The sequence below is a fragment of the Crotalus tigris genome, unplaced genomic scaffold (genome assembly GCF_016545835.1).
Source record: "Crotalus tigris isolate CLP2741 ecotype Arizona unplaced genomic scaffold, ASM1654583v1 scf7180000017536.10889498, whole genome shotgun sequence".
Classification (NCBI taxonomy): domain Eukaryota; kingdom Metazoa; phylum Chordata; class Lepidosauria; order Squamata; family Viperidae; genus Crotalus; species Crotalus tigris.
Window position 1 is genome coordinate 9569195 of NW_024096460.1, and position 12744 is coordinate 9581938.

Below are 12744 nucleotides of genomic sequence, written 5' to 3' on the forward strand. Positions count from 1 at the left end.
TGTTAAGTTAGTAACCCGGTTGTTACGTGAATCCGGCTTTCCCCCATTGATTTTGCTTGTCAGAAGGTCGCAAAAGGAGATCACAGGACACACTGCCACCATCATAAATGTGACTCCGTGGCCAAACGTCTGAATTTTGATCACGTGACCATGGGGGAATGCTGCAACCGTCGTAAGTGAGAAAAACGGTCATGAGGCATTTTTTTCGAGGACGTACCTTTGAACGGTCACTAAATGAACTGTTGTAAGTCAAGGACTACCTGTGTTTAAGGAGCAGGAGGTGAATACCATCTCTGTCATGCTCTGCTTGCAGTTTCAGAAAAACGTGGTGAGTTTCTCTTTTGTAGGGGTGGGGGGAATAATAATAATAATAATGATGATGATGATGACGACAATGATGATGGAAGACACCTTGGAGGTCATCTAGTCCAACCCCCTGCTCAGGCAGGAAACCCTATACCATTTCAGACAAATGGCTGTTCGGTCTCTTCTTAAACACTTCCAGTGTTGGAACATTCACTGCTTCTGGAGGCAGGTGGTTCCACTGGTTAATTGTTCTAACTATCAGGAAATTTCTGCGTAGTTCCAGGTTGCTTCTCCCCTTGATTAGCTTCCATCTGTTGTTTTTGCCCTCAGGTACTTTGGAGAATAACTTGACTCCGTCTTCTTTGTAGCAACCCCTAAGACAGTGATGGCGAACCTTTTAGAGACCGAGTGCCCAAACTGCAACCCAAAACCTACTTATTTATCGCAAAGTGTCAGGGCCGCATTAGCATTGTGGTGCCCTGGGGGGGGGACAGCGGGGGGGGGCATGGCTCACTGGGTGGGTGTGGCTGTGGTAGTCATGGTAGACTGGGTGGGCATGGCTGGGGTGGGCGTGGCCACCTTGATGTTGGCCGTGGGGGGTGCCTGTGGGGCTGGTCAGGATTGGAGGTGATCCAGGGGGTCTCTGGTGGGCAGGTGGCTTTTCCTGCAGGGTGAGGCAGGGGATAGGGTGGGGGTGCCATTGCTGCAGGGCAAGGCAAAGCGAGGCAGGGGTGGCTGCTGCCTGACACCATCGGCCCCCGCACATAGAGGCCAGCCAGCGCATGGGGGCATGCTCTACCACTCTGCTCAAGCTGTGCGAGATGCTGGCGGCAGCGGCGGGCATGCCCACAGAGAGGGCTCTGAGTGCCACCTCTGGCACGCGTGCCATAGGTTCACCATCACTGCCCTAAGATATTGGAAGACTGCTATCATGTCACCCCTAGTCCTTCTCCTCATGAAACTGGACATAACCCAATTCCAGCAAATGTTCTTTATATGTTTTAGTCTCCAGTCCCCTGAACATCTTTGTTGCTCTTTGCACTCTTTCTAGAGTCTCAACATCTTTTTTACATCGCGGTGACCAAAACTGGATGCAGTATTCCACGTGTGGCCTTACCAAGGCCTTGTAAAGTGGTATTAACACTTCACATGATCTTGATTCTATCCCTCTGTTAATGCAGCCCAGCACTGTGTTGGCCTTTTTGGCAGCTGCAGCACATGGCTGGCTCATATTTGAGTGATTGTCCACTAGGACTCTGAGATCCCTCCCACAGTTGCTACTATTGAGCAAGGTACCACCTATACTGTACCTGTGCATTAGGTTTTTCTTGCCTAAAGATGGCCCTTTTATGATTTGTGGACTTCAACTCCCAGAATTCCTAGGCCAGCCATGTAGGCTCAGGAATTCTGGGAACTGAAATTTACAATTCATAAAGGACCCATCATTCCCCACATCTGTACTGGAGCATGCTAATTTAGATAGGTCTGTGATCAGATTGAGGTAAGCACTTTTCAAAGTTCTAACACGAAAATATTTTTGTCAGCACATCAGTAAAGTAGTTGCTCTATCATTTTTTAAATTTTTTTTTTACTAGTGACAGATAAACATATTCAAATGGTGGAGCCGAGAAATGGAAACAGGATCATTTGCAGAATTTTGTTTTGGTTTTAAAGTAGAAAGAACATATTTTTTAAAAATCCTTTCCACGTTCCCCCCAAAATGGAATATCTTACTGAACTGCTTTTTTTCCTTTTTTTAATTATGATCTATGGACTCCCTGGGTTCCTCGATCCACATCTAAGAAGAGAATAGAGAAAAACATGGACTAATTTAAAATTTAAGTTTTGCAAAAAGAGGCCCTTTAGAACAGAGGTGGGCAACTATGTCTCCTTACGACCCGTGGACTTCAGTTCCCAGAATTCCTGAGCCAACATGGAATTCTGGGAGTTGAAGTCCACAAGTCATAAAGGGCCCATACCGTAGTTGCCCACAGCTTTAGAAGCTGGCATCAATAGTGTCCGATTTTTTTTGCTTTGGTGTGTTCCTCTCAAATTGTCCCAAAACACACAACCAGTTACCTACGTAGGAGTCACAGCTATAAACAAACAAACAAACAAAGATGAATGCAGTTTTAGACTTCGTGAACAGTAATAATGCTTTGCAAATTAGAGGACGCAATTCTTTCACTTTATCCTGGTTTGGTTTAGATCCTGCTTGGATCCTGGTCCGGATACCCCATTTTCAGAAGGATGCAGAGAAGCTAGACCATGGCGAGAAAAGGGCCACCGGGAAGGAGGGTCACATCCTTCAAATTCTTGGAAGGACGTCACCAAGAAGCAGGTCGTGAAGTGGTCTACATTTCTCCAGATTGCAGGCCATAAAATACTGGGTTGAAGTTATAAGAAAGGAGAAATGTTAGACAAAACTTCCTAACGGTGTCAGATGTTTGGTGCTGCCACCGATGAGTTACAGATTGTATGGTCTCCTTCCCTGGATGCTTAAAAGCAAAGATTATTAAGGGTTTTTTTTGATCTGGAGTCCAGTAGCAAGCAGGAAGTTGGATTTGATGGTGTAATGCAGAGTTTGCCAACCTTGGCAAATCTGAGACGTGAGGACTTCAACTGCCAGAAGTCCCCAGCCAGCTGTGTTGGCTGGGCAATTCTGAGAGTTGAAGTCTATGTGTCTTAAAAGTTGCCAAGATTGGAAACCCTGGTCTAATGGCTTCTTTCAGACTCTGGGATTATGTGACTCCTTCATTTAATCGTTCTTAGAGCTGAGCCACTGAAATCTGATAGAAGAGAATAGATGTAGCTCAGGGTTAACCTGTGGGGTCCTTGGTGCTCTTTGAGTTTGGTTGTTTTCTTGCAGACGTTTCATTACCCAACTAGGTAACATCATCAGTGCTAGAAAGGACGGGTGTCTGTTGGGAGGAGGAGGAGGAGGAAGAGGAGGAGGAGGTGTAGGAAGAAGAGGAGGAGGAGGACAACTGTGGGGTCCTTGATGCTCTCTAAGCTTGGTGGTTTTCTTGCTGTTATTTCATTACCTGACTAGGTAACATCATCAGTGCTAAAACAGAATGTGGAGAGAGGAGGAGGAGGAGGAGGAGGAGGAGGAGGACAACTGTGAGGTCCTTGATGCTCTCTGAGCTTGGTGCTTTTCTTGCAGACCTTTCATTAACCAACTAGGGAACATCATCAGTGCATCCCCATTGAAATCTATTGAACTGAAGTTAATGGAAATCAATCTTGATGAGGATCTGCCTACTGCTATAAGCATGACTAAAGTCTACTTCCAGTCCAGTGGTGGTGAAAAAAGTTGCAAAGAGATCACACAATTTTCCCCCTCGTTGGAGGCAGAAATTGTAAGAGGAAAAAAAAATACAGATAATCTCTGATTTACAACCCTTCAGAGTTAACAACAGCTTTGAAAAAAGCGATTGACGGCCACCCTCACTCTTAGGATTATTGCACAATCCCCTGGTGAGTAAAATTCGGGCACTTATCGATGGGCATATGATGGTTGGAGCATCCTGGGGTCATGTGATTGCGATTTAGGAACTTCCCAGCTGACTTCCGACAAGCAAAGCCAATGGGGGAAGCCAGATTCACTTAATGACCACTTTAAGCAAAACTGACTTTGCTTGGGAAGGTCACAAAGTGAGATTGTGGGATACCCCCCCCCCCCATGATGCTACAACTATCATAAATGTTGGTTGCCAACATTTTGATCGTGTGAGTACGGAGATATTGCATGGGTTGTAAGTGCAAAGCCAGGGGGGGGGGTAAGCTGCCTTTTTCAGTGTCGTCGTAACTTCAAACAGTTGCTAAATGAATGGTTGTAAGTTGAGGACTAACTGCCTCTTTCTATTGCTCTGAAACCTCTGCACCAGATTTTGCAAAAAACGGAATTTCTGCTTTCATCCCTTAGAACAAAGGTCTTCCAACTTGGTCATCTTAAGACAGTGGTTCTCAACCTTTCTAATGCTGTGACCCCATAATACAGTTCCCTATGTTGTGGTGACCCCCAGGTGCTTGTGGCCACCAATAAGAGGGAGTACGACAGCTAGGGAAAAGGGAAAAAAATGGCGGACAGCGTGGTTTGGCGACCCCCGTGAAATGGTCATTCGACCCCAAATGGGGTCCCGACCCACAGGTTGAGAACCACTGTCTTAAGACTTGTGAACTTCAATTCCCAGAATTCCTCAGCCAGCCCTCAAGGCTGGCTGAGGAATTCTGGGAGTTGAAGTCCACAAGTCTTAAGGTGATCAAGTTGGAAGACCCCTGCCTTAGAATTTCAAGGAAGGACAGAAAGCTTGCAAAGAACGATGACAACAAAACCACTAGAAGGATGTGTGCCAGGACAAAACTCAATCCGTGAAAGAAATCACTCTCCATTCCTAAATCCCATTTCTCCAAAATCCTTTTCTTGTTTCAGAGACATTTCAATGGTCGTTCTCCTTTCATCCAATTACAGGAAGTCCTTGACTTAACGACGGTTCATTTAGCGACCGTTTAAGATTACAATGGCATCGAAAAAAAGCAACGTGATTGTTTTTTTGCACTGTCTCCACGGTCACGTGATCAAAAATTCCAAAACTTGGCAACTGACTCATGTTTATGACTGCTGTAGACTCCAGAGGTCTCTTTTTGGGACATTCAGATATGCAAAGTGTAAGGACCCACCCCACTTTGCATCTTAAGAAGACAGAACTCTTGGAATAGCTCTTCCAACAGGAATCCTTTATTAAGAGAAAATGGTTGCAGGCATGCTAGACAGGACTTGGGGTTCAAGCTCTCCCATTCAAGGTTTTAAGGGGTTCCCCAGTAGTCCCACCCAATCAACCCCCCCTTCCAGTGATAGTTTCAAGTATCACAATTCCATCCCCTTTCTTCTTCCGTCTGGATGGAGACTTCAGATAACTACATGAAAGGCAATTACTCTTCTTTGATATGTTAAAGCTTAGAGGCCACAATAAACACACATTCAGTCCTTTGAAGTGTGCTGAAGGAAGTGAGGGCCATAAAGCCCCTTTGCTCTCCCCCTTTTCTCCCTCTTATGGCAGAATCCAGAGAAGGCAGAATTGGGAGTTTCTATGTTTGATAATTAAAGATGAAATATAATTGGATTCTGACATCCGGCCCCTCTTAACAATAAGAGAGATCCACCTGAAAGAAAACACAAGTAAAAAAATTTAGTTAGGCTTGTTAGGATACTCTGTGTGAAACTTCTTCAATAGCTTCGGGGCTCTGACGTGACGTTTATGGACCCACTCATTTTGTGAGGCAGGGAGGTGTTTCCAGGCAACTAGGTACTGAGTTGTTCCACGATATCTCCTAGAGTCAAGGATCTCTTTTATTTCGAAGTGTTGTTCCCCCTCCACCATGATTGGAGGTGGTGGGGGGGGGATTTTTGGCCGTAGAGGTGACTGATGCTCTCTTTTCAGCAAGCTGCAATGAAAAATTGGGTGTATTTGCCTGAGGTTTTTGGGTAATTCTAATTCTACTGTTACTGGATTTATGATCCTTTTAATTGGAAAAGGTCCTATATATTTTGGTCCAAGTTTTTTACAGGGCTGTAGGGACTTTAGGTATTTTGTAGATAAGTACACCATTTCTCCTATAATGAATGGTGTAGGCTCAACCCTTTTTTTATCGGCTTGTGCTTTGTATGCCCGCCTAGCTTCATCTAGTGATTTTCTGACTATTGGCCAGGTGTTTTGTAGGCTTTCCATCCATTCTTTCAGTGAAGGGATCGTTGGTTCTTTTGGGGTTAACTCTGGCATAGGGTTGAAACTTTGGCCGTTGGCTATTTGAAAAGGAGTGTAGCCTGTGCTGGAGTGGACTGCATTATTGTAGGCAACTTCTGCAAAAGGAAGTAAGTCCGTCCAATCACTCTGTTGGAAATTTAAAAAACATCTCAAATATTGCTCAAGTACCGACTGGCAGCGTTCCGCTTGTCCATCTGTCTGAGGGTGATGGCTAGATGTCAGTCCCTGAGTGGTCCCTAAGAGGGATAAAAATTCCTTCCAAAATGTAGACGTAAATTGCACTCCCCTATCAGAGATGATGCGTTGGGGTGCCCCGTGCAATCTGTAAATGTGCTGGATAAAAAGTTTTGCTAAGGCCTTTGCAGTGGGAATTTTTTGGCAAGGGATAAAGTGCACCTGTTTGGAAAATAGGTCCGTGACTGTCCAGATAACAGTATTCCCATTGCTTTCAGGCAATTCCACTATAAAATCCATGGCTATTTCCCTCCAGGGGGCTGAGGGACTTGCCACTGGTTGTAACAGCCCTGGCGATTTCCCTTGCAACCTCTTTGCTGATGCACAGGTTGGGCAGCTGGCAACATAACTTTCTATGTCCTTTTTTATTGATGGCCACCAAAATTGCCGTTTAATTAAGTGTAAAGTTTTTACAAATCCAAAATGCCCTGCTGATTTTGTGTCATGGCAAAGTTGCATGAAAGTTAGTCTTTGAGTTGTTGGTATATATAACTTTTCCCCTACCCAAGGCAATCCGTCTCTCATTGTGCACACATGTTTGTTTTTCTGGAACCAATCATCTGTTTCCAAACTTTTTCTGAATTCAATCCCAGTTTGGCTGTCCAGTTGTGGTTTTATTTTGGCTTGGGTTCTTGTGGTTACTGGCGCTGCCAGTTGTGATTCTGCCATTATTGGTCTAGAGTCTGTGGTTCGTGCGCTGTTATATTGGGGCATGCGAGATAGTGCATCTGCCAGGAAGTTCTTTCTTCCTGGTAAATGTTTGAGCTTAAATTGGAATTGGTGAAAATGCTGGGACCAGCGGGCTTGTTTGGGATTGAGTTTCCTGGAAGTTTTCAGGGCTTCTAAATTTTTGTGATCAGTCCATACCTGGAAGGGGATTTTGTTGCCTTCCAGGAACTGTCGCCACGTGAGTAATGCCCAACGTATCCCATAAGCCTCTTTCTCCCATACGGGCCAGCGCTGTTCTGTTTCCGTGAGTTTCTTGGATGTATATGCACAGGGTTGCAATACTCCATCATCGTTTTCTTGTAATAGAACAGCCCCCACTGCCACATCACTTGCATCTGCCTGTATTACGAAGGGCTTATCCATGTCTGGGTGCCTTAGTACTGGTTCGGCAGAAAAAAGTCTCTTTAGTTTCTCAAACGCTGCTTGGCACTCCATTGTCCATGTTAGTGGCTGGCTAGGTTTTACTGAGGATGGTCCCTTCGTTTTTAGTAAGTTGGTGAGGGGCAAGGCTATCTGTGCAAATGAGGGGATGAATTGGCGGTAAAAATTTGCAAAGCCCAGGAAACTTGGTAGTTGCTTTCTTGTGCGGGGTGGTGCCCATTCTAATACTGCTCTGACCTTCTCTGGGTCCATTTCAATGCCCTGTGGGGATATGCGATAGCCTAGGTAGACTATCCTTTCCTGGTGGAATTCGCATTTTGAGAGTTTGGCATATAGGTGAGCGGCTCGCAGCTTCTTTAAAACCGCTCTGACAAGTTTGACGTGTTCTTCTTTTGTTTCAGTAAAGATAAGAATGTCGTCCAAGTAAACAAGGACCCCTTAAACAGGTGCTCCCTTAGAACGTCATTGATTAATTGCATAAAGACTGCAGGGCCCCTTGTAATCCAAATGGCAAGACTTTGAATTGATAGCACCCCATGGGGCAGTTAAATGCAGTCTTCCATTCGTCCCCTTCCTTGATTCTCACGCGATAGTAAGCTTCCCTTAGGTCTAGTTTAGAAAAAATTTTCCCTTTCGATAGGTGTGACAGCATGTCTTTCATGAGGGGCAGCGGTATAGGTTGCTTTCACTGATTGTATTCAGGGCCCTATAATCCACGCATAAACGTAAAGAGCCATCCTTCTTCTCTCTAAAAAGGACCGGGGCAGCCACTTTAGGCTTGGCTGGCTCAATGAACCCTCTCTCCAGGTTTTTTTTTATAAATCTTTCCATTTCCTCCTTCTCCTTTGGGCTCATGGAGTATAATCTGGGCTTCGGGAGTTTGGCCCCAGGCTTGAATTCAATGGTACAGTCTGTGGGTCGGTGGGGGGGAAGCTCATTCGCCCTCTCCTCACTGAAGACTTCAGCAAGGTCCCTATATTCCTCTGGTATTTCTGTTAATCTTTTTTCCTCTCCTATGGATGCTGTTTCTATTCTTGATTCTGGTAGCCTCTCGTGGGGTTTTAAGTCCATAGGGTCCCCCTTCGGGAATTTGATTTCTGTCGTCCTCCAATTTACCCAGGGGTTCCATTTTGTCAACCATTCCATCCCTAGAATCATTGGGCATTCCATACCTGGGGTCACCACAAACGTTAAGTCCTCTTCATGGTTGCCCAGGGAGAGATGTATTGGCAAAGTGGCTAGGGTAGCTGGCACCCCCCCTGCTATGGATCCATCTAGCTGGCCAAATGAGATGGGTTGTTCCAGTCTCCTGGATGGGATGCCCAGATTCCCCACTAGGGTTGGGCTAATGAGGCAGCGGGTACAGCCAGAGTCTATTAAGGCTTTCACCTTCACAGCTTCGGGCATGGGGGGGGATTAATATAGTCACTGTTTTGAAGATGGGTGTGATGCATCCACTTACCAGGGGTTCGCCCTCCGAGCTGTCATCTGAGGCATCCACCGGCCCTGTGGTGTAGGCTGGAGTTCTTTCCCCTTGGTGAGCAGAGGTGGGGTTTTCTGCAATTTCCATCATTTTCATGGCTGTTTCTTTTGGCTTAGCTGACTACCCTCTGGGTTTGTTGATTGGGGATCTGTCTGGGTTGTGCTGGGGGGCCTTTGAGCGGCATTCTACAGCTCGATGCCCTTCTCTTCCGCACTTGAAACACCCCATCTGCTTCTTGGCTGTATCCGATGATTTCACCGGTTGGTGTGTCAGCTCAGGCGGGGGGCGGCTCCATTGTTTTCATCGGCGATGCCTCTTCAATATGTCGATCTCTGCTTCCTCTGCCAAGACGTACCATTCCTCAAGTCGATGTGGGTCTCCTCGGGGCAGGCAAGCATCATATAGATCATAGTTTAGTCCATCTTTGAAACGGCCAAGGAGGATGTCTTCTGGCCAATTCAGTTTGCTGGCAATGGCTCGGAATTCTTGTGTATACTCAGCCACTGGGCGTTTGCCCTGCCTCATCGTTGTTATTCTTTCCCGGGCTTTGCGATCAGCCAGGGGGTCTTCAAACCGTCTTCTCAACGAGGACATGAAACGGTTGAAGTTACTGAGTTCTGGGGCATTGGAGTAATGCAGGTTCACCACCCAATCTGCAGCTGGTCCATCCAGGGCAGATTGCACGATCCGGATGCGGGCTTTGTCGCTGGGGATGTCCTGCCCATATTCCTCCATGTAGCTGAGGACTTGGGTTATGAAAAACCCCAAGCGTGTTGGCTCCCCTTTGAATTTCACCTCCAACGGTGGACGTCTTGGAATGGATCGGTGCCTCCATTGTGGGTGGTAGTGTCTTCCGTCCAGATTTCCATCTGTGGTCCGGTAGGGGGGGGGAGCTCCTGGATCAGTAAATGTCCCTGGGGTTGCAGGTTCCACGTCCCCCTCGGTGTCTCTCCCTTTGTGGCTCCAGGAACTGGGGCGGGCGTAGGGCTCAGGAATCTCCTCTCATAGGGAGCTGAGAGTTCTCTTCATCAGGTCAATAGCTCTCTCTAGGATCCAGTCTGAGTACGGCATACAGCTTCCTCCCTCTTCACTTGCGTGCAGGGATTTCTCCATCTCCTGCTTCCATTATGGTTGCTTGGTTCCCCGTCTCAGGGTCACTTTTCTTGATTCCTTTCCCCACTCGCTTTTCTTTCCAACGCCCATCGACCAGCGAGGCTTGTGGTCCTGTGTCGCCACCACTTCTTCTTCTGAGAAATCTGGCCTCTCGGATCCCAACATCTGGCAAGGTTCCAACTGGGTCAGCGGCTCTCTCTTTTCTCCCTCTCTTGCTTCGTTGTCTGACATGGTAAATTTTTGCAAAATCCCCCGGCAAGGGTCTACCTTCCAGGTGGATTAATTTTGCAAGTCCTGTCTAATGTAAGGACCCACCCCACTTTGCCTCTTAAGAAGACAGAACTCTTGGAATAGCTCTTCCAACAGGAATCCTTTATTAAGAGAAAATGGTTGCAGGCATGCTAGACAGGACTTGGGGTTCAAGCTCTCCCATTCAAGGTTTTAAGGGGTTCCCCAGTAGTCCAACCCAATCAACCCCCCTTCCAGTGATAGTTTCAAGTATCACAATTCCATCCCCTTTCTTCTTCCGTCTGGATGGAGACTTCAGATAACTACATGAAAGGCAATTACTCTTCTTTGATATGTTAAAGCTTAGAGGCCACAATAAACACACATTCAGTCCTTTGAAGTGTGCTGAAGGAAGTGAGGGCCATAAAGCCCCTTTGCCCTCCCCCTTTTCTCCCTCTTATGGCAGAATCCAGAGAAGGCAGAATTGGGAGTTTCTATGTTTGATAATTAAAGATGAAATATAATTGGATTCTGACACAAAGTCAATAGGGGAAGCTAGATTTATTTAACAACCGCCTTACTAACTTAACATCTGCAGCGATTCACTTAACGGGTGGCAAGAAAGTTCGTAAAATGGAGCCAAAACTCACCTCACCACTCTCTCATTGAGCAAGAGAAATTGGGGGGCCAATTGTGATAGTAAGTCGAGCAATAGTAGTAACTGTGAGAGGATCTTGGAGTCCTAGACGACAATCACTTAAATATGAGCCAGCCATGTGCTGCAGCTTCCAAAAAGGCCAACACAGTGCTAGGCTGCATTAACAGAGGGATAGAATCAAGATCACGTGAAGTATTAATACCATTTTATAATGCCTTGGTAAGGCCACACCTGGAATACTGCATCCAGTTTTGGTCACCACGATGTAAAAAAGATATTGAGACTCTAGAAAGAGTGCAGAGAAGAGCAACAAAGAAGATCAGGGGAATGGAGGCTAAAACATATAAGGAACGGTTGCTGGAATTGGGTATATGTCTAGTCTAATGAAGAGAAGGGTGAGGGGGGACATGATAGCAGTCTTCCAATATCTCAGGGGCCGCCCCAAAGAGGGAGTCAAGCTATTCTCCAAAGTGCCTGAAGGCAGGATGAGAAGCAACAGATGGAAACTGATCAAGGAGAGAAGCAACCTAGAACTAAGGAGAAACTTCCTGACAGAACAATTAATCAGTGGAACAACCTGCCTCCAGAAGCTGTGAATGCTCCAACACTGGAAGTTTTTAAGAAGAGACTGGACAGCCATTTGTCTGAAATGGTATAGGGTTTCCTGCCTGAGCAGGGGGTTGGACTAGATGACCTCCAAGGTCCCTTCCAACTTCTTCTTCTTCTTCTTCTTCTTCTTCTTCTTCTTCTTCTTCTTCTTCTTCTTCTTCCTTCTTCTTCTTCTTCTTCTTCTTCTTCTTCTTCTTCTTCTTCTTCTTCTTCTTCTTCTTCTTCTTCTTCTTCTTCTTCTTCTTCTTCTTCTTCTTTACCTATATATGGAAAATGGCTTAAAATCCCTGGATGAATTTTAGCCAGGGCACTAAAACAGATTTATTATTATTTTTTAAATCAAACCCAGCAGGGATATTCTTCTATCTAACTATGGGAAGCATTGCTGCTCAGCCCACATTCATTTAGTTCCAAAGGAAAGCAAAATTTTTCTGGGGAGCTGTGATCTCTGGTGATCCAGTAGGTGCCGCTCAACACAAGGAAAAAAACACACTGAATCCAGCCCTCCCATCTCTTCCACTGGCTTTTCAAACAAGGGTCCTTTAGAACACAGCAGCTGCACACTCTTGAAAATGCACCCTTTTACTCGTAGTTGTTGTGAATTTGCCATTGACTTTCCAGATGCTGGGCTTCCGGTCTTCCATAAGAGGACAGGCAGGACAAGAAGCAACGGATGGAAACTAATGAAGAAGAGAAGCAACCTAGAACTAAGGAGGAATTTCCTGACAGTCAAAACGATGAATCAGTGGAACGGCTTCCCTCCAGAAGTTGTGGATGTTCCAACACAGGAGGTTTTTAAGAAGAAACTGGACAACCATTTGTCTGAAATGTTATAGGATTTCCTGCCTGAGCAGGGGGTTGGACTAGATGACCTCCAAGGTCTCTTCCATTGTCATCGTCATCGTCATTGTCATTCTCCTCCTCCTCCTCATTATATTATTATTATTATGGATCATCGCACAGTCAGCCAGATGTTCAGGCTGGATTTGGCATTTTGTCTACCTACTGAGTCCTTCCCAAGGACCTGGGATAGGCAGATGTGGATGTTTGATGGTATTACAGGTATTGTCACAAGATGGAAGCAGTTCCTAGTAAGGCCGCCTTTTGCAATTGACTAATGGTTATTATTATTATGGATCATCGCACAGTCAGCCAGATGTTCAGACTGGATTTGGCATTTTGTCTACCTATCGAGTCCTTACCCAGGACCTGGGATAGGCAGATGTGGATGTTTG